This window comes from Fukomys damarensis, unplaced genomic scaffold (assembly GCF_012274545.1).
Source record: "Fukomys damarensis isolate Sample0158 unplaced genomic scaffold, DMR_v1.0_HiC HiC_scaffold_18, whole genome shotgun sequence".
NCBI classification, from domain to species: Eukaryota; Metazoa; Chordata; class Mammalia; order Rodentia; family Bathyergidae; genus Fukomys; species Fukomys damarensis.
This window is the reverse complement of record NW_022900930.1, coordinates 47,333,945-47,361,456: the sequence shown is the minus strand read 5'-3', so window position 1 is coordinate 47,361,456 and position 27,512 is coordinate 47,333,945. Positions and strand designations below refer to the sequence as shown.

The 27,512-nt window shown below is 43.5% G+C and overlaps 1 long non-coding RNA gene, 2 other non-coding genes and 1 pseudogene across 5 annotated transcripts; 3 read left to right on the top strand and 1 right to left on the bottom strand.

The window, feature by feature from the left end:
* The first annotated feature begins 459 nt into the window (after positions 1–459).
* On the top strand, positions 460–6,349 carry LOC104861739 (annotated as a pseudogene).
* A 1,070-nt stretch (positions 6,350–7,419) lies between these two features.
* Positions 7,420–7,549, top strand: LOC117286832. Its single transcript, XR_004517931.1, has one exon.
* Positions 7,550–14,210: 6,661 nt separating this feature from the next.
* LOC117286812 lies at positions 14,211–14,317 on the bottom strand. Its single transcript, XR_004517912.1, has one exon. It is a non-coding gene; the product is annotated as a U6 spliceosomal RNA (small nuclear RNA).
* A 1,654-nt stretch (positions 14,318–15,971) lies between these two features.
* Positions 15,972–25,656, top strand: LOC104861760. 3 transcript variants are annotated; one of them, XR_780108.2, is made up of 4 exons: positions 15,972–16,052; positions 20,988–21,052; positions 24,948–25,101; positions 25,570–25,656. It is a non-coding gene; the product is annotated as an uncharacterized LOC104861760 (long non-coding RNA). The 3 variants fall into 3 exon arrangements; XR_780110.2 differs by having other exon boundaries at positions 24,927–25,101; XR_780109.2 differs by having other exon boundaries at positions 15,978–16,052; positions 20,925–21,052.
* The last annotated feature ends 1,856 nt before the right edge of the window (positions 25,657–27,512 follow it).

Here is a 27,512-nt window from a genome sequence, read left to right as displayed (position 1 = left end):
AAAAAAAAAAAAAAAAGAGGGAACAAGGAGGCCAGGTGGGGTCTCCCCGAGGTTCTGGGTGTTAGGGACAAATGAGGCTGAGCCTGTCACTAGAGGGGGTGGGGATGGGCCTGAAAGGGATACAGGGATCTACTGTACCTTCTTAGTGTCACATTCCCCCATAATGATGCCCACAATGAAAGGGTGTGACCGGGCAAGGACTGCAAGGGAGCACTGAGACCAACAAGGCTGAATATGCCACAATGAGACAGAGGAGGGACAGGGTCAGAGTTAGGAGTTTGTTTTTGTTTTGTTTTGTTGTTTTGTTGGTACTGGGGAACTGAACTCAGGACCTTGTGCTTGCAAGGCAGGCACCACACGACTGATCTAAATACCCGGCCTAGTGTTGTGTTTTATATGTCTCAGAGTTGGCTTCTTTTCTGCAGAGTTAATATAATCACATAATTCAAAATAAAAATTATGTTACATGATGTACATCAAGAAGCCTGATCAGCCTGCACAGGAGGTGGGATGAGCAAGAAACAAAACAGAATGAGCTACGCAGAAGAGCCCGATGAAATCACAAAGGAGGAGTGGATGGAAAACCTCAAAGACTTACACGTCCAGTGAGCAGATGTGAATCGACTTGTCATGAACTACCTGGTCACAGGGCTTTAAAGAAGCAGCAGAAAAAATTTGAAAAGAATCTGGAATTGAACCGAGTGTGGATCTAGAAACACTTGATGAACAGTTAAAGATTTGGGAGATGATTCTGAAGGGTCAGATTCAGAAGGCCATCGCCTCGATCAACAGCCTCCTCCGTCCAGAGCTCCTGGACACAAACCAGTATCTCTCTCTTTATGTTTGGTACCAGGGATCAAACTTGGGACCTTGCACTTGTGAGGCAGGCGGTGGAACCACTGAGCTAAATCCCCAGCTACAAACGAGTATCTTTATTTTCATCTTCAGCAACAGCATTTGATCAAGCCGATCCACCAGCATGAGACGGAGACCGAGGTGGTGCTGGAGTTCGCCCAGACAGCTGGCAGAGCAAGGTGAGGAGAGCAGAGACGGAGTGCACACTGGCCCTGCTGGCCTCTGACAGCTGGTGGAATGACCCTTCAGAGACCTTCTCCACATGACGCAGAGGGAAGAGGAGCGGAGTGAAGTTAACCCAGCTGTTGTAGATTATGAGACTCATGAGTCCACACCCAAGCTGGCAAAATTACTGAAACTACTACTTTGGGCTCAGAACGAGCTGGACCAGAAGAAAGTAAACTATCCCAGAGTGACAGAACTCAGCAAGGATGTGATCCAGGAGCCCAAGTAGAGCTGGTGTGACCCTGGCACTGCAGCGATGGCACAGGACTCACCTCCCCTCGGACTGTGACTGACAGGTTTTCACTGCAGTGGAGAACCCTTCGGCCCCCTTATACTTTTTTGAATGTGTCCCTTTTGAATGCTGGCAGGCTCATGTGACAGGTACTTTAGAAGTGTGAGCGGTCCATGCACTATTGTACATCCTCAGGATTTTGACACATTGCTGGTTACTATCCTCGTTTTCCTGGTGTTTCTACTTACTTATTTATTTATTTTGGTACCGGGGATTGAACTCAAGACCTTGTGCTTACGAGGCAGGCAGGCAGCAGCACCACTGAGCTAAATCCCTGGCCCCTTCCTGGTGTTTCTGACTCCTGAGGGTTTACCTGGTCATTGAGTGCTGCATTATGAGGGGATATCAGTTAAGGCCTCCCATTCAAAGTGCATGAAGAACAATGATCAGTCTTTGGCTTTCTGTTAGCTCGCAGGCAGACAGCATGTTTTCTTAATTTTTCCTAAGTCCAGTCAGGCCTTTATTTTCAGTTTTTCCTTACCCCTTGTTGTTTTTCATTTATTTTTTGCTTCTTTGGTCATAGGAAAGTAGATATACATTTGTAAATCCTAACTCAAAAATGACTTTTGTGTGAGGGAAAAAAAGAAAAAGCAAGTCTGATATCCGGCCTCAGTCCCTTCACTTGCCTTCCCACACATTGTTGCTCCATTGGGTTGTCCTTTGAGTGTCTGTCTATCTTTATTGATGTCTATACCTCCATCTCCACCTAGTCCTATGTCAGCACCCCCATCTCTGTCTACCCATGCAATTTCATTTGGAAGCAATTTCAGCTCTCACAGAACTTCCCCAGAGACCCCATTTACATTTGACCAGTTGCCCTCTGAGTTTCCAGTGAAGGCCCCAATGCAGTCTGGGATTCCCTGTCACATCTGGATCTCTCTCTCTAGCCTCCTTCAGTCTGGAACAGTGCTGCCTTGAACTTCTCCGAAAGTGTATTTGGCATGGTGACCCTCTGAGACTATGTAATTATTCTATTTGTCATCTCACTTTTACCTGCTCGTCTTAGCATCTATTGATGTTCTAGCCTGAATTAATTATATCTTGATGGCTCTAAAGGATGCTTTTCTAATTTTATCGTTCTGCATTTATTAGTTTGACAATGTAGCCTAAGGAAGAGCTTTCTCTTCTTCACATGGACTTATTTCTATGCTACTTTTTTTTTTTAACTAGTGCAGGTTTCCTATTTTATCCAAAGGATTAAAGTCTATTAATATTTTTTGGTGTTCAAATTGTTCCATATTTGAATAGTAGGAGCCCTTTAGAGCTGGTTGTTATGTCCTTTTGACATCCCCATTATTCTTTGAACATTTCCTTATTTTCTGGTACAAAAAAGAAAATGTTCCAGGGTCATCTTGTACTTTCCCTGCTCAGCCCTGGGGCCAGTCCTTCCTTCATGAACCACTGGTTCCTCTTAGTAGAAAGTGCTGTTCAATCACCATCCCCAAGCCACATCAGCTGCGTTTCCACCAGACCGTCCCCAGGGCCTCTCGGTGGAGATTTGCACTCCTATTTCCCTTGGAGCCCTGTTTACTTTTCTATCTGTCTGCCTGTCTGTTAAACCGCAGGGCCACATTACTACGTCCAACTAATCCTCACTACAGGGCTCATTCTTATTTTCCCTCTTTTCAACTTCATACCTGTCCTCTCTGTCAGCAGGAAAACTGCTCCCATTTCTCCAGTGTACGAGGTATGATGGAAAAATATGGTGTTTAAATGTTAAGTACTATATTGCGGCAAAAGACACATTGTTGTGAATCCCTCGCAGAATACTCCTTCTTGCTTTGAGCACACTCATCCCACCGTCCCTGCCACTTTCTGAAGCAGCTCTGGAGGTCCTCTTTCATGAGTGTCTTTAGTTGGCTCGTTGTGGCTGCCTCGATGTTCTGAATGGATTCAAAACATTTACCTTTCTTGGTCCTTTTACTTTGGGGAGAGAGCTGAAAGTCCCCTGGTGCCAGATCCAGAGAATAAAGTGGGTAAAGATACACTGTAATGGTTTTACGCGGCCTTCTCACTGACTGACTCTTGGCCATGCTGTTTTTGATAACACTGCATAAAGACACACAGGACTTCCAGGACTGCTTCGGAAAGTGACAACAACGATGGGATAAGCGTGTTCTCAGTGAGAGAGATTATCTGAAGGGAACTAATGGCAATGCATCTTTTACTGCAATTTTTTAATTTAAACATTTACCGCATAGTTTGCTCACCCCTTGTATTGACTTACGCAGTCTTTGTCACGTAGCCTACGCTCGGCCTTCCTCTGCTGCGTGCTCTGATAGACACTGAGCAAGCTGTTGAGATTGCTCATGAGAGGATGGAGAGAAGCACGTGTCTGTCACCTGGTTGGTTTGTACACAAGTTTGTACAGGGACGAGGTGAGGGAGGCAATGAGGATAACTCAGACTTCTGGCCAGATGGTGCCGTTCATCCTGTATTAAGGCTCCCCAGTGTTTCCTGAGGTCTGGCTGGCCTAGGGGGACAAGGGAGAGGATTAGAAGCCTGGACGGAATTTGCTGGGGAGCTGTCCTATACTCTTCACCTTACCACTTCTGGCCACTGTGAACATCAGTACACTAGTTAGAGAAAAAGACGATCGAGTTGAGTGGTTGATTTTTAAAAAAGGCAATCAACTTTACTCTTCATAAAGAAATGCAGACTTAACCTATACAATTATTGTATCTCATCCTGGGGGCAGAGAAAGTCTAGCAGTTGGGTCACATACTGTACTATGGTTCTGATCATTCCTGGAGGCAGGAGGGACGGGGTAGAATTTGCGAAAACATGGATTTCGTCTCCACTTGAGGTAAGTCTTTGGATCCCAGGAGACTTTAAGTGTTTTAAGAATTTGGTGCATAGGAAAAGGAAGGCCCAGTCCTTCTCTTTGTTCCCTTTTCGTAGCCTGCATGCTTTTGTTTTGTTTTTCTCACTGTGACTATCAGTGTCATTCTTTCTTCTTGATTCAGCTAACTTATTCATTTATGAACAAATAGTCACTGAGCATCTACGTTATGCAAACTCTGGGAGTGACTTGATTCTCTTCTCTTCTCCCTCTCTATATTTCTTCCTTGTAAATTGTTTCTCCTAATTGCTGTTTCCTCAGGCTTTGCTTCACCCTAACCCCCATGGCCCTATGTCTATGTCTGTGTCTAGATTCTCTCTGTGTCTTGATGGATACTTGTGTTACCCTCATCGTTTACTATTACAAAGAATGGACCCAAACACCTATGCTCCTTATGCTTCTCTGGGGGGTAAATTCCTAGGAGAAGGCTGGCTGGGCCAAAGGCTAAGACCACATGTGTGGTGGTTGTTTGCCAAGTTCTTCTCAAAAGGGCTGCATGGGTTCTGCAGCTCATTGGTCCTCTTCTTTTTTAAATTTTTATTTTTTTTATGAGTCCATGTTTATAGTACATAATTATCACATTCTTCCTGGGGAGCTGGTACATCTACACAACACATCTTAATTCCTCTTTATTCTGTGCTCTCTCCTAACTTTCCAGACTCCTCCTTTATTATCCAGCTGGCATTTTCATATCACTCATACTGAACTAGCCCCCTTTACAGTTCTTTCTGCCTAAGGTTGGTTTGTTTTTGTTTATTTTACCATATTCATCTTCCCTTTCTTCCTCCAACCACCCCTAATGTTCAAAAACAAAATGAAGCAAACAAACATAACTACACTTTAAATTTGTGGTTTAAGCACATGGAGAGTAATTATTTTAAATAACTCCAAAATACAGTAATTCGTCTGCACATCCTTACTGGGATATACTTCAGAGACAGAAAGAACTCCAAAAGGTCTTAAACTGTTTTTATCAGTCATATTGTTTGTTGTAGTACTGGTTCTGCTTTTCTGAAACATGCATTAAAGCTTCAGTAAGATCAAGTAAGTAATAATCTGCATGTTGTTAGAAATCAAGATTTATAGTTTAAGGGGCCAGGCATTTAGCTTAGTGGTCCTGCCACCTTCTTCACAAGCACAACATCCTGAGTTCAATCCCTCGTTCAAAAAAAAAAAAAGATTTGTAGTTTAAGAGAAAAGATAAAAATATATACAGTCAAAGATACTAAGGAAAACTGTGTAATCCTAGAAATCTATTTCAACAGCAGTTAAAATTTTTTCTTTGTTAAAAAGAAAATGAATGTATTCTTCCTCTTCTTCATCCTCTTTCTCTTCTTGGGCAACTCAGTCCTGAAGTCAGTTGATGAAGCTTGGTAAAGCAGCTGTCATGTTAGGGTGATGAGGACAGGCACCCCCAAGGTCAGACGGGGTGAGGGTGCCCAGCACAGGGGGTGGAGGTTGAGTGGGATGAAGAGATTCCTGGGTGGGGGATCAGCTGACACTGGATGTCAGTGGGATTAGGAGGGTGTCTCCATAAATGGTCAGTGATGGCAGCCCGGGGTGGGAGGGTGGAGTCCAGTGGGGTGGGCGATGGGATCCTTATAGGACTGGAAGTGGCTGCAGCTCTGAGCAGCAGAAAGAGAGTTAGCCAATCCGGGCATGGAGGCTCATGCCTGTAATCCCAGCACTTGGGAGGCTGAAGCAGGAGGATCGCTGTGAATTCGAGACCAGCCTGGGCTACATAGTAAGTTCCAGGTCAGTCTCACTGTATAGTGAGACCCTGTCTCAAAAAACCAAAAAACAACAAAAAAAGAAGGAGAGTGAGCCAAATGGTGAATGTGTCCAGGATAGTAGCCAGATCTGTAGCTATTGGGAAAGGATACTGCAAATGCAGAAAGGGAGAAAACAGAATGGGTCTTGTGGCATTGGACTAGAAATTAACTCATAGTTTTCCATACATAGATATACGTCAGAGGCTCCCACAGCGAATCCCGATCTCCTGCTCAGTGCTGTGATGTGTGGCCAGAAGGAAGACTTAGAGACAGAATTAGAGAGAGAAATGTGGACAGCCAGGTTGACCAATGCTCGTGCAAGCAAGGCTGAACAAGCAAGGCCCTGAACACCCAGAGCTGTCAATATTTATTGGTGACATCATAGTTAGTTGAGGTAAAAGGGACTATGAGGAGGGTGTATGTGGACTTGCTGTGGACACATTGCTGATTCAGGCAAGGCTTGTAACGGAAGAGACAAAGCATTCTCGAATTAGGAGTAGAACAGAAAAAATATAGGCTGCTGTTAATAATTAACCTTGTCTTTTTAGCAAAGAAGGTTTTAACTCTGGGAAGAGAATTTGGATCTGAGCCACTCTGACCTCCACACATAGACTTTAACCTCACTCGCTTCTCAAAACAAGCCAATTGTGGGGTTAACTCTTAGCAGCCTGCGCTGCTCACAACCTGCTTTGGGTGCAATCAATAGGACAGTCGCCCGCAGACACAGATATTGTGACTGTTGACTGTGATATGTCAACCTGATCAAGTAAAGAAATGCCTAGCCCATCAGTGGAAACCCTTCCGGGTGTGTCTGGGGGGTGGCTGTTTCTAGAGATGATTGGCATGTGAGCCAGCAAACCAGGTGGGGAGGACCTGCCCTGACTGGGTGGCGCCATGCAGTAGGCTTGCAGCCTGGAGGGCATGAGAGGGCAGGAGAGAGGAAGTCTGCTGCTGTGGCTCCATAGTGCACGAGCAGGAGAGGTAGCAGCGACTCTCCAGGGAGCTTCCAGGCCTTTGGCCTGCATCCTCTATCCCTCTTGTTCCACAGCTTCCAGCTTCTTGGATTGGATAACTACCAGATGCGCTAGCTTTCCAGGACACCCGGAGTCACTGTGGACTCTCCTGCCTCGGATCCCGAAAGCCACGCGATATGGAAATAAAAATAAATATGTGTTCATGTGTGTTTATGTCTCCTACCTATGTCCATCGAAAGAGCTAGAGAACACACACTTTGTAAATAATAAGCCCATCTAGTTAGCATCCTGATCTTAGTTCCTAAACACCAAAAGGAATCAACATTCTTTAAAAAAATACTGCGTGATTAAAGGACTGAGACAGGAAAAATGTAAGATAATCCATGAATTTTTTCTTGTTCCTAAAACAAAGGCGCTGTCAAAAGCAGCTGAAGTTGCTTTAGAAAAAATCAGGCTTGGGGACTCTTGCCCCTTGAGCTGCTGGGGATCCTCTGCTCCTCAACCAGGGCTGGAGGCCAAAAGGAGGCCTGGAGGAGCAAGGTCAGAGCTGCCACGAGTGGGCAGCCTTGTTTTCCTGCCTCAGACATGAGTGGTGGCTGGGAATTTGGGCTGCGGCAAACACGCCGATCTCGGAGCCCGACCAGGGCCTTACGTGGGGCCTCTGCCTCCTTGGACCCTGCTTCTGGCCCAGTTTGTCCCATAGCAGGCACCGCCACACGGTCTGGTATAGGATCGGGAACTGGGGCATGGTGAGGAAGAGCTGAGAGTGGGTGCTGGAGAAGGAGCCCTGTGAGCAGCAGGGCAAGAAAGTCTGGCCTGACACCCAGTACAGCACGGCTAGGACAGGGTCCGCTAGCGAGCCTAGCATCTGCCTCCGTCACATTTTCTGGATTAACTGACAATATAGCTAGTGTTTTAGAGTTCTACATCTCTAAGAATGTTGTTTCTAAAGTTTGCAAAAGTTTATTTTATTCTAAAACCAAAGCAATGAACCACTTTCTGTAAAAAAAAAAAAGAAAGAAAGAAAAATCAGGACCTGGAGGAAGCCAAAGATGGGACTATTTGATAAAAGAATAGTAAGTGCTCTGGAATCATAAGTGCATCAGAATGGTTAAAACCTGGGAGTTGATATTTAAAATAATAAAAATTAGCTCATAGGTCATCTTATGATAATATAGTAGGAACCAATTTATTTTGAAAACTGTAAAAGAGAGAAAAAGGAAGGGGATCAAATATTTAATTTGCTTTTTTTTAAAAAAATAGGACTGAAGAGAAAAATCTCTCTGGAAGAATTCCAGCTGATGAATCAAGATGTAACAGTAGAATCACCATTTTGCAAACCCCTCATGAGGGAAAGGACCTACACAGTGCTCACCAGTGCCTATGAGCGTCACACGAAGAGAGACCAGTAGTCATCACGGGCCTCCTGCTAGTACCCAGCCTACGACATATTCTTGCTCATAATCACACCTTGTGTGTTAGACCTACAGTTCTACCATGTTACAGGAAATACCTGGGATGAGGGAACTGTTGTGGGAATCTAAGAGACTGAAAGACCCACACACTGAAACCGGAGGACTCTATTTCAGGTGTAAGGTGTACACTGGCTCCATGGACTCTTGTCTACTGGAAGAGTGTTGAACAAAGAGGAGTTTCAGCTTCTATAGATTTTGTCAAAGGGGGATGGGATGGTCTTTCTAGTCACGTAGCAAGTCAGTTTACTGGAACTGGACAAGGGCAGATAGTTTTGTAACTTTGCCTTGAAAGAAGACAGTGTCTTCTGAATCATATGAGAACAGAATGTCATAAACTTTGTTTACAGGACATAGTTGTCAATTTTATTTGTACCAGAACAAGGAGTTACTGCTACAGAGGAGAGGGGGGTGATGGGTGGTGGGGGCACTGCCCAAGGCTGCCCAAGGACCTGTCTTTCTTTAAGTCCTGCTTCAGAACATGTTTTAAAAACACAATTAGCAGAATCCAGAATGTGAGAAACTCTATCATTGGGAAAACGATGTGGTTTCTTCAACAAATAATGTAGACAAGGGAAAAGGAAAAGGAGCAGCATTGTACACATTCCAAGAGTCTTAAAAGCCATCTGCCAAGGATGGTAGGTAGACCTGGAAGAAATTTGAGCACTGACTGAATATTTTATGCTTTATATATTTGCTTTAAAAATTTATTTATGACCAGAGGAAGTGGAGTGGCCAGTGGTACTGTTGAAAGAAGTGTGGACAGCGCTTGATGATTTTCTTTTATCTGAGTGACCAGGACATTGGTGAGTGAGCTGTGCAGGCTCTTGGACTTAACAGCCTTCAACAATAAACTTTCAGAGTGGTTGAGGGTCAAATATCTGAGATAATGTATACAAAAGTCTATAGATACAAAATTATATGGAAATGGAAGGTAATACTGTTTTTATTTTCAGTTCCTTCTCTTGAGGATTTTTCTTGGCCCCAAGCTATAAGAATATAGGAAAAAGGAGCATGGGGAATTATTCAAGGATGAAAGAAGTTTTTCTTTGATTTTGTACAAATGGGTACTATCCACTCTGCTACCTGGGGATGTACCACCTGGTTCCTAGGACAGAATAGCCCAGGCCAGTCCACCAACCACCTGCAGGGAGGGTGATCTGAAGGGCGGAAGGGAGGGTGGATGGGATGTGGCCAAATAATGAAGTGTATGAATCAGAGTTTGCTGGAACCAGGCATCAGCATGGGGCTAGGCCAGGCAAATGACACAGCTGGATTTCCTGGCTCCAACCCCAGGCCAGTATCCCATGCCTCTGGGCAGAGGAGAGCATCTTGGAAAGCCAAGCAGTTGACCGCCTGGCAAAGGAACACCATTGCTCCTAGGGGCTTGGGGGAATATGAGGGTAGGGAGGTGAATCTGAGCCTGATCTCGTGGGACTTGACTCTCACCCCTACCACCCCTCCTCCTGCTGAATTTCAGCAGCATTATCCAAAGAGCTGTGTGTGTTTGGCGTCCCCGGGTCCCAGTGGGTTCCACTGAAGAGAAAACTAGGATGATCTGGAAGCCCAGGTGAGTGTGCAGAGGCCCCAGTACTGTAGGCAGGAGGCCAAAGGTCCTCATTCCAGTCCTGCCTCCCTCTGGCCTGGTCATTATGCCTCTCTGGGCCCAAGTTACCCCATAAATCTTTTCTTGTTAAACCCACCACCACCAAGTGAGTCTGATGATCACACAGGTCAGAAGCCACACACTCCACGAGAGGGTCATCAAATTCCTTCAATTTGTGTCTTTGGATCCTGCTCTCATCTGATCTTGTGAAATTCTCTGAAGATTGTGGTCATTTAATTAAGAAATATGAGAAGTGATCCTCCCAGGGGTGGGGTAAGGTGGGGAGGAAAGTCATCATTACTGTGGACACCTCTTGTGCTGGGATCCTCAACTTCATGCCTTGGCTCCCTGCCCCAGAAGATAGTAGTGGATGGACTTTGGGTAATTTGCCTCTCACCCCCACCATTTTTAAACTTTGAAATAAAAGAGCTACTCTGCTTTGCATCTCCTCACACTCCAAGGGAGGGAAAATGAAATTGGGAACTCATGTTTCCTCTTGCTATTTTATTTGCATTTAAACTTTTAAAAGTATAACGGAAAGATCATTACATGTTGTTAAAGTCTGCACTGAAAAAGTAATCTGCCTTATTTCTCTCCACATTCCAAAATCATCCCCTCATCCACCACACAAAAAACCATTTCCTCCCATTTCTTTCAGTAGTTGTCTTTATAATGTAAAAATAATATGCATATTCTGATTTGAACATATAGCTTTTCCATTATGCTAGTATATGAGCTATTAACTTGTGCACTTCTCCACCTGCCATCTCTCCACCCTCTCAACTTTTTTTGCTTTAAATTAATAATCAAAGTTTGCACCAAGACTTTGTAAATATGGTTTGGACAGAGTCAAGTACTCCGCTATGATTACATTCTCTTTCCTGTGTAACTTTTTGTTTTTACTGGAGTTGTAATTGCCTCTCTTTTTCCTTGAATAATTTTCTATAATTACTTCCAAAAGCTCCATCACACAATCTACTATATCATTTATGTTATCAACCTGTGTTTTCCCTTTATATCTGTCTCTGAGAGCCCTTTGTTCTTCTCCAGTCTGGACTGGTTACACCTTCACTCTAGCATAGAGTACCCTCTGAAACTTTACTGTGTCTGAGGTGTAAGTCCACTTCCTGGAATATGTGACTTTTTCTACCTCAGTTTACTCTCTTGTTTTGCTGGCATTTTTCCTCCCATATTTCCTGACACAATGTGGCTGGGAAGCATATTTTATGAATCTTTGCATGTCTAGAAAACATCTCTCTTCTCTCTCACTTGACTGATAAATATACTGGGAACAGAAACTGAGTTGAAAACAATTCTCTCACAATTTTATGATGCATTTTCTCTGGAGCTGTCTGTCTAATGCCATTCTTATTCCTTTGTATGCATCTACTTTTTGTTTTTTCTCTTTGGAAGCTGTTCTTTTCTTTATGGTTGGTGTTCTAGAATTTCAAGATCAAATTTCTACTGAAAAGTAATCTTCCAAAAAAGCCTTTTAAAATTCCTGTGCCAGGCTCTTGGTAAGCTCTTTTATTTCAGTCTGGGAAATTTTTGTCATATTATTTATTTGGTAATTTATTTTTCTTCCATTTTCTCTCCTTTTGGAATTTCTGCTAGCAATTTAACTTTCTTTTCTCTCTCAATTCTCATTTACTTGTTCTGTATTCTGGAAAACGCCCTCAAAATTATCTGTTATCTTTTCTATTGAATGTTTTGTTTTACTTATTCATTACCAAAAACTCTTTATTAAATGACTATTCTATTTTCATAGATGTTTATTCTTCTTTCACAGCCTCTTGTCTTCTCTGATCATATGCAATTGGTTGTCTATTTATATTTATGAACAAGCAACTGTAAAAGTTGATTGGAAGTTCTGTGCTGCTTATCATTTTGGAATGTTTGAAGACTACCATTTCTTTGGGTAATAACAGTCAGTCTTATACTCAGTGATATATGTGTACCTATGTTTATAGCAGCAGTTTGTAATAGCTAAAACTTGGAAACAGCCCATTTGTCCATCAGCTGTAGACTGGATAAAGAAGATGTGGTTTTTCTGTTAAATGGAGTATTACTCAGCCATAAAGAATGAGAAATTAGAGTCATTCATGGGAAAATGGATACATATTAAGGATATACTCCTAAGTGAAATAAAAAAGTCACATGTATAAATACCGAAGAGTTTCTCTAGTGTGAAAAACTATAATGGTACACAAGATCCTAATGATATAACTGACAATGTGAAATAGGAAGAAAAGGGCTAAAGGTGTATGAGAAGTGGGAAGGGTAGAGGAAAGGTAATAAGGGGAAAGGAAAAAAAACATAAGAAAATGGAAATAAAGTATTTGTAAATAGGGAAGGGAGGAGGGGGTGAAGGGAGGGCAGGGATAAGGGGAAAAAATGAGAACCAAGACCTGCCATGTAAAGGTATAAGATCCCAATGATGAATGTAACTGTACTATATACCTAAAATGTACCAATAAACTCAATGAGAAAAAAAATCAATCTTATACAAATAAAGCATATACAATCATTTACCACACATAATACTTGATGATAACAAAAGACTATGTTACTGGTGTATATACATTCATTACACTATACTTTTTAATTGTTATTTTAGTGTGTGCTCCTTCTACTTATTAAAAGAAGTTGACTGTAGAACAGTGTGACCCTAGGGCCAGTGATTTAGCTCAGTGGTGCTGCCGCCTGCCTTGTAAACCCAAGATCCTGAGTTCAATCCCTGGTACCAAAAACAAGGCAGGGCAGGGTGGCACACTCCTGTAATCCCAGCACTTGGGAGGCTGAGGCAGGAGGACTGCTGAAAGTTTGAGACTAGCCTGGGCTACATACAGTTCAGTCTCAACTATGTAGTGAGACCCTATCTCAAAGAACACCAAAACACAAAAGCAGTATGAGCCATTCCAGGCAGCCTCAGCAGTCCTGGCTGTCCTTCCCCAGAGAATGAATTTCCTGGGCCTCTGGGGTGATTTAACCTTCAGCAGTGCTCTCTACTCAGGCTCACTTTGGCTACCCAGGTCCTGCAAAGAAGGCCCATTGACAACGAGCCTGTGTAATGGACACACCCAGGACACTCATTTTCTCTGTCCCTGGCACCCGGAGCCACACAGACTGAGTTTTATGTGGGACACAGGGTGGAGAGTGTGAGGGAGGCCCTCACTAATCAGTGCTCTTACCAACCATTCCCTTAATGAGCAGGGGCATGAATTCTGTTTTCGCCAAATTCACTACTTGCCTTTGGGAAAAAGTTGGGGCTGAAACTTTGGATTATGTTTTTGAAGCAAACATCCACTCAGAAAATATGATGTCACTGTGGATGGTTTGACTACACTCTGGGGAACTGGCAACCAAGACCCCTTCAACTCTAGCTTGGGCTCCCTTGGGAAAGAAGAAAGAGGTGTACTCTTCTCTAAGCAGAGGGTGTGTGTGTGTGTGTGTGTGTGTGTGTGTGTGTGTGTGTGTGTTTGGCAGAGAGGCAGTGGACAAAGGGAAAAAATGAGAGACACACAGAGACAGAGAGCTTTTATTAGCCAGGTCTGTAGCTGGAACCAAGACTAGTTCAGGGTTCCTGGGTCCAGCAGGGCCAAAGGAAAACAAGGGGCCCTGACTAATATTTGCTGTTTTTGAGGGGCCAGCACCAATCAGAGGAGAATATCCCTGCTTCTGATTCATATTCATTCTCCTTCTCTTGTCTCCTCCTCTTCCTTTATTGTCTTCATTCGGATGTGCTGCTTTCTTTTTCCTTTCTGCCTCCTCTTCCTGCCTTCTTCTTACTGTAAGCTAATAGAGTCCAACTTCTATTTATCCATTGTTAAAGATCAGACACTCGTTTTGTCAAACACCTAATGCACATTGTATCATTTTATGAAAACTCATTTTCCTTGACATTGTATTTCTACACGTTATCCTTACTCTTGTTTTTTTTTAATTTTTATTTTTATCAGTACCTGCTTGCAGCATGCAATGATTACATTCCTTGAGGGCGATGGTCCATGTACACAACACATCTTAACTCCTTTTACAGCCCCTATCCTCCCATCTCCCTCCATCTCTTGGTTCCCTCCCATTTGTTTTTATTTTTTGGTACCAGGGATCGAACTCGGGTCCTCACGCTTGCCAGGCAGGCAGTGGAACCACTGAGCTAAATCCCCGGCTTTAAAAAATATGGACGATTCACGAATTTGAGTGTCATCCTTGCACAGGGGCCATGCTAATCTTCTCTGTATCGTTCCAATTTTAGTATATGTGCTGCCGAAACGAGCACATAAGCAGTTTTTTATAGATTTTTTTTTTGCCTCCCCATTTGAAAAAGATCCATCTCCGTTTCCTATTATCTTTTAGTTTGCTCTTTAATTTATTTATACCTTGTATTTTTCATATAAGAGAAACGCTCATGTGTCTGATTTATTTCACTTAACATTACAGTCTCAAGGTGCATCCATTTTCCTACAAATGATTCATATTTATCCTTCTTTTTAGAGTAGTACTCCATTGTGTATAAATACCATATCATCCTTGCTCATAGTAAAAAAAAAAATTAGAAAGCATACACAAAAAGATAAAAAAATTGAAGTTACTTAATAATCCCATTGTTGACATTTTGGTGTGTATTCTCCCAGATTCCCAAGAATGAAATTTCAAGATCTACTAGGAGATTCTTTCGCAGTCAGGAGTCACTTTGGCAGTCACTTTGAATGAGCTGTGGGACCCCAAACAACTCAGCCACTGGGGTCTCAGTTTCCCCAGACTGCAGCCCAGAAACAGGCCTGGCCTTGCCGGCTGTAAGCAGGCCATCACACGCACGCTGAGAGACACAGCGTTTCTCTCAGGGAAGCCCTGGCCTGGTGCCTTCTGTCATTTTGAGAACCAGACCTCCCAGCCCACCCGGCCGCCCTCCCGGGCCTCCCCCATGACTTCTCATTTTTCAACATTCCTGCAAAGGCCGCTGGAAACTTCAGCGCTCCGCTCTGCCTCCACCTGCACCAACAAACACCCTGTGCTGGCCCAGCCCTTCCGCAGGCCCCAGCTTCAGTCGGGACAGGCAGGTGCTGTGAGGCCGGCTTCAGGGGTCGGGGCAGGCGGCGCTGGTGCAAGGCCTCCCTTCCTGCCGCAGCTCGGGCTCTTTTCTCCTGGCACCTCGTGGCCAAGTTTCTGCGGCTCCAAATTTCAAGTCCCCGGGGCGTGGGCAGCCTTGAGGCCTGGGCTCCGTGCGATGCTGGGCAGGAAGGGCTTTCAAGTCCGTGCCAGCTGGAGTCCCAGGGCCTGGCAGGGCCCAGCAGGGAGCTGTGCAAGTGGGAAAAACACTGAATTGGGTGGGAAGGAAAGACGAGAGGAGGGGGCCCGGCAGGTCACAGGCCTGTCCTAAATTAGAGGAGAGGTCACTGTGCCTGTGGAAAGATCAGAGACGCAGGAGCGCTGGGTGGGGAGGAACCCAGCTTCTGCAGCCCTTGGCCCCCTGCCCTCCAGGCCCACTGAGCCTAATCGGGTCAAGCAGTCAAACACAGCGGCATTGTTCAAAGCCACCGCCTTCCCCCTCCTGTCCTTCCGCTCCCCGCTGGGAACGGAGTCCTGACAAACTCGCCCCTGAGGGACAGGCCTGAGAGGACAGAGGCCCAAGGTCCAGCGAGCCAGGTTGCAGCTCTGTGCCTCTCCCCTCCCTCGCACTGGTTGTTTTTCTACCCGGGACCAGAGGGGGAAAACAAGCCGGCCCTTGGCAAACCTGACAGCTGTTTTTGTTGACTTAAAGGCTCTTTCCGAGCACAGTGCCCCTGGAAGGTCAGCACTCCTCTGGGCATGGCTGGGACTGGGCAGGCGGGCTGGGAGGTGTGGAAAGGAAGCTGTGGCCACTTGGGGTTGGATGACTTCACTGGAGCGGGAAACGGCTGGCAAGGCCTGGGAGAAGGGCTTCCTGGAGTGGGGCCCTGGAAGACTGGCAGCTCCAGAAACTTAAATGGAGCTTCAAGTCAGTGTGCATCTGCCTTCCAGGACCCTACAGTGTGGTAAGAGGCTGGAGCCCTGGGGGTCCCCAAGTGAGCCCTGCATGTGGGGCTGGATGGACTCTGCACTTGGCTACCTCTCTCAGCTTCTCTGTGCCCGGGAACACCAGAGCAGAACTTTGGGGTCTATTCTAGGCTCTCAGGACACATTTACTGAGCACACGCCAAGGTGTTAAGGCTGAGAGCGAAGACCTCTGCAGCACAAGGTCCCAAATCAGGCGACCAGTTGCCCCAGTGTGCCCGGGACTCCCCCAGCTTCATCAGAGAACTTCCTTTGTCTCAGGAAGCCCAGCAAATCCCTTGGCCCTGGGCAAACTTGGAGAGCTGTCACAGGCGCCCAGCAAGAGCCTCCGACTTGGAAACAGTGGCAGGTGCACAACACCAAGGGTCCCGATGAGCCCCAGCCAGGCGGCAGCATCTCCTGGGAGGGGAGCTGAGAAATGTAACACCTTCACGTATCTGTGGAACAGGGGGAGCTATGGGCACATTTTTAGTTTTATTTTGTGTACCAGGGGTTGAACTCCGGCCCTTGCACTTACGAGGCAGGTGGCAAACCACTGGCCAAATCCCCGGCTATGGATGGATTTTTAAAAAGTCAATCAGGGTAAAAAGGGAAAAGAAAAAAATGTGAGATGATGGAAATAAAGTGGTTGTAGAGGGAGGGGAGGAGGGGGTAAAGGGAGGGCAGGGACAAGGGGAAAAAATGAGAACCAAGACCTGTCATGTAAAGGTACAAGATCCCAACAATGAATGTAACACTACTGTATACCTAAAAAGTGCCAATAAACTCAATTAAAGCTGAAAAAAAAAAGTCAATCATGCTGAGGCGTAATTTACACACATACTGTGTACGCGCTTCTCTGTACTGTTCGTTGATTTTTCTTTTTCTTTTCTCTTTCTTTCCTCTTTCTTTCTTTTTCCTCTCTCTCTCTCCCTCCCTCCCTCCCTCCCTCTCCCCCCCTCTGTCTCTCTCTCTCTCTTTCTCTTGCCATACTGGGGATCGAACCCAGAGCCTTCATTTTGAACTACATCCCTCGCCCCTTTTAAATTATTATTTTTTAAAATTTGAGACAGGGAAAAAAAAATTTAAGACAGGGTCTTGCTAAATTGCTAAATTGCCCAGGCTGGACTTGGACCTGCAGGTCTTCCTGCCTCAGCTTCTCAGAGTGCCACACCACAGCTAATTTGAATTTGGGCAAATGTATTCTCCTGTGTAACTGCTGCGCTACTCAGAATATTTATATCTCCCCAGAAACTGTCTTAGGTCTCCTTCACAGACCCATCCTTACCATCCCATCCCAAGTACCATTTACCTGATATCTGTAACTGTAGATTCATTTTACGTCTTCTAGAACTTCATTTTAACAGAACCGTACAGTCTGTTCTCTTGAGTGTGACTTTCCTTTGTTCAACGTGTTTTTGAGAGTCCTTCTAGTTGCATATATCAATTTATTCCTTTTTTAAAAAGCCGAGGCTATGGTTTTACTACCATCTGCTTATCCATTTACCTGTTAAGGAATATTGATATGTTTCTTGGTTATTTGCTATCATGAATAGCATTATTATGAGTATTAAATATAAATTTTAGATTTATTTTCATTTCTCTTCAGTAAATGCTTAGAAACAGACTTGCTGAATCGTTGGTTAAGAATATGTTCAAATTGATAGAAAATAGCCCAGCTCTTCCAAAGTGATTGTGCCACCTCGTGATCTCACCCTTAACATGTGAAGGTTCTGGTTACTCCACATCCTCGCTGATCATTTGATATTGTCAGTTCAAAAAATTTTAGCCATCCTCATGATATCAAATGGTAGTTTAATTTGCATGTCCCTGATGATTAATGAATTTGAACAATTTTTATGTGCTCATGTGTTCTTCATATACCTTCAGCTTCAAAATTTAAAATTGAACTGTATGTCTTTTTTGTTGAGCTGCAAGCATTCTTTAGTTATTCTTGTGATGGTTAATCTCGATTGTCACTTGATGGACTTGAGACATATGCCGGAGACTAGTGAAGCCCACGTCTGGGAGATGTGGCTAGGGTGGGCAGCTTGCCTCTGGCACACCCTTCTGCTATGATATTTCGGCATCTGACCCGGTCAACCATGCACTGAATCTCTGAAACCACGAACCACAGTAAACCTTTTCTCTTTTAGATGCTTACGTCAAGTATTTTGTCCTGACAGTGAAAAAGTGACTAATACGATCCTGAATGCAGGTCCTTTGATATGCGTGTTGCAAATATTTTCTTCCAGTCTGTGGTTTGTGTTTTCATTTTCTTAAAGGGATATTTAGAAGAACAAAGGGTTTTCATTTTGATAAAGTCCTACGTATCAAGGTTTTTACCTTATGGTTTGCGACTTTCATGTACAGTACTAAGAAATCTTTGCCTACCAGAATATCATGAAAATTATCTTTCATATTTCCTTTTAGAAATTTTATAGGCTTAACTCTACATTTAGTCTATGATCCATATCAGATAAATTTTTGTATATGGTATGAGGTAAGGTCAAGATTTACTTTTTCCATATAGAAAAAAAAATCACAGATTGAAAAGGCTTTTCTTTCCCTATTGAAAATCAACTGACAGTACTTACATAGGTCTTTTTCTGGATTCTCTATTTGACTCAGTTGATCTATACATCTGTTTTGACTATTGTTGGTTTAGAGTAAGCCTTCAAATGAAGACGCCTGAGCCTTCCAACTAAACTTTTCTTCAAAATCCTGTTGGCTTTTCCAGATTCTCTTATTTTCATATACATTTTTAGAATCAATTTATCAGTTTTTATGGGAAAAGCTCTTCAAATTTTTACTGTGAATAAGATGTATAGATGAATATAGAAAGAGTGGCTAGCTTGATAATATTGAGTCTTCATATACATAAATATAAGATATATCTCCTCTTATAAAGATCTCTAAAATCTTTTAAAATTCTCTTGGCCATATTGTATAGTTTTTACTGTAAAAGTCATGAATGTTATTTTAAATTCATGCCTATGAATTTTATTTCTCATTGCTAATTTTTTGTTAGTATATAGAAATGCAATTTTTTGTATATTGTTATATCAGTCATTCACTTCCTACTAATAATTATTTCTTGTAGATCCTTTTCCATATAAATAATTGTGCTGTATATGAATATATCTCTTTCCAATATTTATGTTTATTTACCTTATTTCACTGAAGATTTCCAGTACAATATTGAATAGAAGTGGTGAGAGATGAAATTCTTGCTCTATTTCTGATCTGAGAAAGAAACATTTACTATTTCACTGTTAAATACACAATTAGCTATAGATTTTTAAAAGATACATATTGGTGCCTGTTATTTATTTGAGAAAGATTCCTTCTATTTATAACTTTATAAATGATGAGATTTTAAAAATCATGAAAGGGCATTAAATTTTGTCAAATAATTTTTATTGAAATGATAATGTAATTTTCCTTCTTTGTTCTGTTAGTGTGATGAGTTACACTGATTGATTTAAAATGAAAAAACAAAATTACATCTTGGGACAAACCTTACATGGCCATAATGCATTACCTTTTTTATAGATTGTTAAATTTGATTTGTCAATATTGTTGATTATACTCATTGAGAAATTTTATTTCTATGTTTATGAAGTTTGTTTGTAATTTCCTTTATTATATTGTCCTTGTCTGATTTTATCAGATTTATGCTGACCTCATAACATGAGTTGAGAAGATTCCTTTCCCCCTATATTTTTTGATTTGCATTGAATAGTATTATATCATTCTTAAGTATCTTACAGAATACATCTGTGAAAACATCAGAGACTGGTGTTCTCTTTGTTAGAACTCTTTTTTTTTTAATGAGATTTTGTTAATAGACATGGGACTACTCAAACTTTTATTTCTGTTCTGTTTTTGGTTTTTTGGTACCAGGGATCAAACCCAGGACCTTACACTTGCCAGGCAGGTGTGGCACCACCAAGCTAAATCCTCAAGCTCTCAAATTTGTATTTCTTCCTCAGTTGGTTTTGATAAGTGTGTTATTCAAGAAATTTGTTTATTAACAGTAAAACTGTTCATAATTTTCTCTCATTTTCCTCAATGCCTGTAAGGCCTCTATAATATCTCTGTCACTCATGGCATTGGAATTTATGACTTTTTTTCTGTTCAATTGGTTTTTGTAGAGATTTATTAATTTAAAAATTTTTTTCAACCAAATTCTGGCTTTGTTGACTCTATCACTTACATATTTTCTATTCATTGATTCTTGTTCTCCTTATTTCCCTTCTCCTTACCTTGGGTTTAATTTTCTCTTCTTTACCTGTCTTCTTAAGATTGACTTTAGTCTTTTGCCATATTAATGTAAGCATTAAGGGCTATATATTTTCTTCTAGAACTGCTTTAGCAGCGCCTTTCAAGTTTACGTATGTTGTGTGTATCCTCCTTTATTCTATTTTTTGTAGTTTTACCACTCACTTGATTTTCATTAGCACATGTCTGAAGCCCATAATGATTCCATCCCCCTTGACCATACCACTGTGCCACCCTGGAGTTATAATGACGTTTTCTTCTCCTGTACTCCCTCACCTTCTGCTTTGACTTCGCAGTTGTCCATTTCTTCACTGGCCTGTTTATTTGTTTCTTCTGCTGCACTTGCTTTTCCTCTTTCTTTCCTTGTTTCCTTGTTGCTTGAATATGAGTCTCTACATCTCTGGGTGGGTGAATTTGCACATAAAAAATACGCAGTAAGTGTTCCTGCACATGTACAATAATAAGCAGGTAGGTGGCACAGCTTCCCTGGAAGGAAGCTGGCAGAGGGAGGTGGGAGAAGGTTCAGGGGGAGAAAACACCATTTACTAAGCACCACTCTTAAGTCAAGCCTCCAAATTACACCCTTACAGGCAAAATCCATTTCATCCTCCTTACTACCCTGTGAAGTGAGCATTCTTATGTTCATCTTTCAGAAGAAATCCTGAGCTCTATGAGGTAAAAGGAATTTGACGGAGACCACACCGCTAGTAATTAACAGGTAAAGATTCAAACCCACATCTCTCTGCCTCAGATCTGGACTTGTTTCGCTTTATAATACTTTTTCCCCAGAAAGAGTCTGTTAAGAAATTTGAACAAAAGGTACATAATTCCCAGACTCATGAAGTTGGAAAAAATGGCATAAGATCCATGGGAAGCAAACTCTGCTCTCCCGGCTCTGACTTATTGGACCTGGGTCGGTGAGTGGGGTCCTCTATTATAACCTTCTACCTGAAACCAGAGCGATCAGGGAGGGTTTCTGATCCAACACAGGAGAATGATGAAGATGGGAGAAACTAGCCGCAGGGGTCAGAGACTTAAACAATTGAGAAGAACAGAAAAAGGAATCATAGGACCCACAAGGGAGGGGCCCAAGATCTAAGGGTTGAGGATGAGGTCAGAGGAAGAACAGAACCTTCAGGTGACAGAAGGGCTGATGTGCACTGAAACTGATGGGAATCCTCAGGGACAGGATCAGTGTGGCGGACCAGGACCTTCCCAGAAGCAGCTCACATGTGGAGGCCAGCGTGAGTCCTGTCTGCCTGAGGTCAGCACTCAGGGTGGAAATGTCAGCGGGCTGTGAAAGAGCACTCCAGTGAGCGAGATATCACGGCAAGTGCCAGATAAGGGAAGCAGGTGGGGAGTTTGAACTGATGGATTTCGAAGCTCTCCCCAGTCTGGATAAATGCGAATCCTCCCTAACTTTCTAAATATATTTTAAAACAAAACCAGTAACGTCACGCATTAACAAAACAGCATGCAGGGGGGAAAAAAACAGCCTGCCTCTTGCCTCTGCTCCTCAGGTCTCCTTTCCAGAGGTGACTTCTAGTACTAGGCTTTAGGACGCCTGCCACAGGTAGTCTTGGCATTGAAAAGTCTCTGTGTGTATAGTGATACTTTTCACGCAGGTGAGAGCCTTCTGCAGGTGTTCTTTTGCGTCTTGTTTTCTTAAACAAAGTTTAAATGTATTTTGGATATGATGCCTTATCAGTACAGAGTAGCCTTATTACTTTTTATCAGCCTTTCCATCTTATAGATGTGTCATAAAATTTGTTTAATCTCCTACTAGTAGAACTCAGGTCAATGTCCAATGTTTTGCTGCAACGCACATCCTTGAGTACATAATTTCCTATGCATATGCGAGAGAAAGGTAGGGAGCAGCAGGGACAGACAGAGTGGGAGACGAGGGAGCAGGTGTAGAGCCAGGGTCAAAGGTCCAGAGCGTTTAAAAATATCAAGACTGTCCCCCTACTTTAAATGCATGTTGGCTGCTCATGTGTGAATAAGTGCACCTGGCCTGAAAACTCTCTGGCTGATGGGAAGAAATAGATTAGAAGTATGATTATATTTGCTACTTGTCAGCTCTTCCCACAGGGCTGTGAGGTACAGAGTCAAGTAATTCCCATACAAGGGCCGCTCAAACATTAGGATGTGTATTTAAATTAAAACATCATCCCAGTAAAAGATAGATTGCCAGTAGTCCTCCTCAAAAGACTCCCCCTTCCTTAGAAGACACTTCTCCCAGCATTTTGGCCTTTCTGAAGCAATCCCTGGAAGTAGACTCTTGTGTCTTCACAAGGGAGTAAGAAGGGAGGGAAGAGAGAAGGGCTGTAAGGAGGATTAAGATGTGTTACATCCATGTACCAGCTCCCCATCATGAATGCAATCATTATGTACTGCAAACACATAGTAGTAAAAATAATAAAAAGAGAAAGCGAGGCATGGTTCTAAATACAGTGAATGCAGCTGCTGAGTGCCATTGCCTCAGCTGGAGCAGAGCCCAGACGGCCCCCTGCGTCTGCTTCCATCCAGTTTCTGAGAGGCCCTGGGGCCCTGCCGTGATCCAGTGGAGCCCCTACCTCAAACATAGGGCTCCCAGGTTCTAGAGCAATTAGGTGTCTTCCGGGTGCCTGCACACCCGTGCCCAAGCACAGCAAGACTTATTCCCGAAGACAAAGCTGTGGGAAGCCTGTTTTCCCATCAGTCTGTGGCGTGGGAAGATGAGGAGGGAGAAACGTGCCACAGCTCACTGCACCTCATTGGCGTTAGGCTGGTTCACTGGCTTCTTCTGCTTAGAGGAAACACAGCGTAATCAGGCATTTGATCAGCTCCTCTTGTTTCACTTCCTCATTCCTCTAGGGCTTCCACGCCTCCGCCAGGTGTAAACCTGTGTCCCTCTTAGTACATCAGATGTCTGAGGAAACAAGAGTCATCCGACTGTTCCTCTAGGCCCTATAAACCCCTGGCCCCAGAGAGTGGCTCTGTTTTCCCATTTGTTTTTTTATATGAACATTTAAAAAATAAGTATAAAGCCAATACCTGGAAAACTTTCATCCAGCTCAAGAAATAGCACATTTGTATAACAACCCCCTGGCAGCCTCCTGGGTCCCCACTCCCTAACCTATTTTGTGTGTGCAAGTTGCAGGTAAGATGCTGGTGTCTGTTTCTCTGCTCTGACCCCAGCCATCATAAACTTGGCTCCTCCACACACTTCGGCCATGATATTCCTGCTTTGGAGCCAGCTGACTATGGACTGGATCCCCTCAAGCCATTAGCTAAATAAAACCTTCCTTCCTGTAGGTCGTGAGTGTTGGGTATTGTATTGATCAGTGGGAACGCTGACTAATACACTTCCCTGAGCAGGTCTGAAAAACCCCGAATTAGTGTGTTCCTTTCTGAACACCTTTACAGCCATCGTCCTCACATCTAATCACGTATATCTCTGTCTTCTATATCCCAGTCACAGAAATTTTGCTCTGTCCCAATCCTGGATCTCTTTTCTTGCCACACAGTTGGGTTAGGAAGAAATATGAGCTGAAAGAAAATAATATTTTTTAAAAATACATAATGATGCATAAGTGAGGGAGAGGTGGTTTTCTGTGGTGTGCCTTCCCTTTATTAAAACTCCGTGTATTTTTGCCCACTATCAAGAACCTTGGCCATCCCTTCCTCTTTCCTGTGTCCTTTCTATCCCCTTTCCCCCTCCTTCTCCATTGTAACTCATCACTGACCACCAGCCATGAAGACAACATGTTGCCTCTGGTAGGTAGAAGTAATTATAGAGCACAAACCACACACAAGTCACTAATTACAGGTACAAAGGCTGGTTATGGAATCCAGTTCTGTCTATCACTTTAGTTAGAATACCTGAAATTCAGGAGGGTTTTCTTGCATATTTTTGTTTTGTTTTGCTTCTGGGTTTTTCTTAAATACATAATTACTTAGCCATGACAAACTGTTTGGTTCAGACTGCAAGCTATATTCAGAAGGGTTGCCTGTCAAATCAGAGTAATAATTAATGAAATGCCTGTGCAAAATAAAGTTCGAGCAGTGTAAAATTGAAGTATGTCATTCATCCAAAGTGATTGATTGATTAAATGATGAAATAAAACTTATACCCACTGGCCTGGATACTTCTTTTTTTCAGGCATCTTCTCATGACTGAACCTGTTTCACTCTTTTGAATTTTAAAAGTAATACACAATAGCATTTAAAACTTGCTATATACTTTGATTTAATTACAAAGTCTCTATAAATAATAACATAGACACTTTGTTCATACTTTAAAGGTTGGTTAAAGCCATCTTTGAAAGGATTTGTTTAAAATATAAAACTTAGATTAACAATTTGGTACATTAAATACAATGTCACTTGCGTAAAAAAGACATATTGGGCCAGAGATGCAGCTCAACAGTGCCGCGCCTGCCTGGCAAGCACAAGGGACAGAGTTCATTCCCTGGTACCAACCAGAGAAAAGGACATGTTCAGTTTTACAGAACAGCTACAGGTTCTACGGTGAAATGCAGTTAATGAAAGTCACGCATTCCGAATTGGAAGGAAGTTTACTTTAATGCCCTCTTGTTTCTCCTTGATAGCGACCACCTTTTTCCACACAGGGAAGAATAATACTGGAGGCATTCCTTATAATTTAAAAAATGACTCATACATCAGACCAATCAGAGCATTCATGGAACTGCTTGCAATGCCATGACTCCAAAGTGATGAAGGGACCTAAAGAACAAAAATGGCCTGAATAGAATGGAAATCTAGGTAAGCAGACAGGTATCATCTAAACTGAATTGATCGGGCTTGATATGTTCCCAAAGAAACAAAGTAGAAAAGTGGGAGGGAAGAAATTCTTCAGCGCCCACTATTTCATGTAAAAAGAATGGTTAACTCTACACACAGTAACACATAAAGACAATGTTTTAAACAAGTGTTTTTTCTTAAGATGTCTGATTTTGTTATCTGGTACAAGTGGCCAGGTGAAATGAGTTGGGAAACGTTCCCTTCATGCATGTTTTTGAATGAAATGCCCTCCGGCCCATCCTTACTATCCTGCTCTATCCTGGCCTGTAATTTTCTCTCTCCTGGACCCTAGAAAAGACTGCCACATGCCTAATTTCTCTTTGACCCCCTTGTTGTCTGAGTTGAGCATCTTCTGGCCATTTCGGTCCCTATCTTAACCGAACGATCTAATTTCTCCATCTTTATTTTTTGGTTTACTGTACCTTTCAGGATCCAGCCAGGAGCAGAAATTACATGAATTATTCGGACGGAGAGAATTTAATGCAAAGTTGTGCGCTAGAGAAGAGGCAAGGAGAGAACCCTAAAATGTCATGCAAGTACCAACTGCAGGAAGTAGTTATGACAACCCCCACCCTGGGGGGATGAGAATGGATTATTAAAACTCAGAAACCTGAAAGAGGGGACCACAGAGCCGAAACTCAGTCTTCCGAGGAGGGGCGGGAGGCTGCTCCGTCTCTGGTCTCAGAGAAGGGAGCCCAGAACTTTGAGAAGGGCTACCAGCCGGCAGGCGCTGATGTCTCCAACGTGGGAAGGGGACACAGAAACGCTGACTCGATGGTGGAGAATCAGGCCGGATTCAGTTGCTGCTATAGAAAGGCTTTGCTACCATAGTTTCAGAGAGGGGTGGGAGGCTGGAGCAATACTCACCGGGAGCCAACCCCACAGCAAGCAGACTGGAAGAAGGGTCCCTTCTCCTCCAGCACTGCAGTCTCCGTCCTCTGGGCAGAGCCAGGCGGAGAAGAGTATCATAAAACAAACCTGAAGCGGAGGACAGAACCTGGGAATGAGAGACAGTAACTTCAGAGGGTTGGAAAGGTAGCCCAGGACTGGCTCCCCATTGCAGCTAACAAGCCTGGACACTCTCCTGTCCAGAGAAACAGAGGTCCCTGTGTAGGACAGTGCCTGCCCTGGGGCACATACAGGCTAGTGGCCCAGCACATGAGCAGATGCTCCCCTCCACAGCTCACCCACCCCAGACTTTCAAGTGCTCCCTGCTTTTAGCGGTCGTCAGGGAAGCCCTCTTGGAGTTGGGGGTGAAGTTGTCAGCCCTGTCAGGTCTTGGGGAAGAGAGCTACAGCCTGTTTGTTCCCTGGGATGGGAACCTGCCAGGCCAGTTTGAGGAAGAGTGCGAAGGTGAGCGAGGGGCTGGAAGTCAGAGGGCTTAGAGAAGTCAGCAGAACCCAGGGCAGAGTTTGCATTTTGTTCCAAGTGAGATGGGAAACTATTGGCAGGGTTTTAGACACAGAATAGGAGTGATCTGATTTGTGCTGAAAACAAACACTCCATGAAGAATAGCGACAGGAATAGAAATAGAAAGACCGGAGCGTGCCAGGAAGCGTGCTCTCCCATGCTATCCCATTTAAATCTCTTACTAACCCTGTAGAAAGCTGACACCACCCTTACTTCACAGGCGAGGAAAGCAAGTCTTTAAAAGTCATCCCGCTGATTAGACCCAAGATTCAAATCTAGACACCAGATGCCCCAGCAGGTGCTGGGGATGGGAGGGGCTTCTAGGGACGGAAGGGACAATGTCCCCTGCGTTACTGTGGAGGACGCTGGCAGTGAGAGAATCTGTGACTCTTAATCCTATGAAGGCCAGGGGTGTTTAGTTCCTGGGAGAAGGAAACCAGTGAAACAAAGGGTGTTGCCTGAATTAGCACATCGTCGTGGAAAGTAAGAGGCGAAAGCATCTCACACAGCAGCCCCTTACCATTCGTTTCTTTTTCTGCAGTGGCATTTGTAGGATCTCCGGCTGGATGCCCAATGCCATGGTGATGGACAGCACCGTCGTGCTGTTCTTGATTCTACAGAGAACGCCCTCTCCTCTTCCTCCCTCTTCCTGTCTCTCTGTGCTCGTCTGTCTTCTCCGTTCTGTCAGCAGAGTCATCTTGTCTTCTGTTTCTCACGTATTCTCTGTCATCCTCTTTCCCTGCTCTCTCCGTCTCGTGCTGTTTTCCTTTCTCCTTCCTCTCTCATCCCCTTCTGTCTTTAGCAAGAGTCCTTTATCAAAACTGGAAGGCTGAGGCGGGATTGGCATGGCTATATTCAGGGACTCCAATAGCGGATCAGACTATGTTTCTGTATCTCGCAGGGGTTTCTTTCCTGGATTTTCTCTTCCATTAGGCAGATGACCAAAAAAAAAAAAAAAAAAA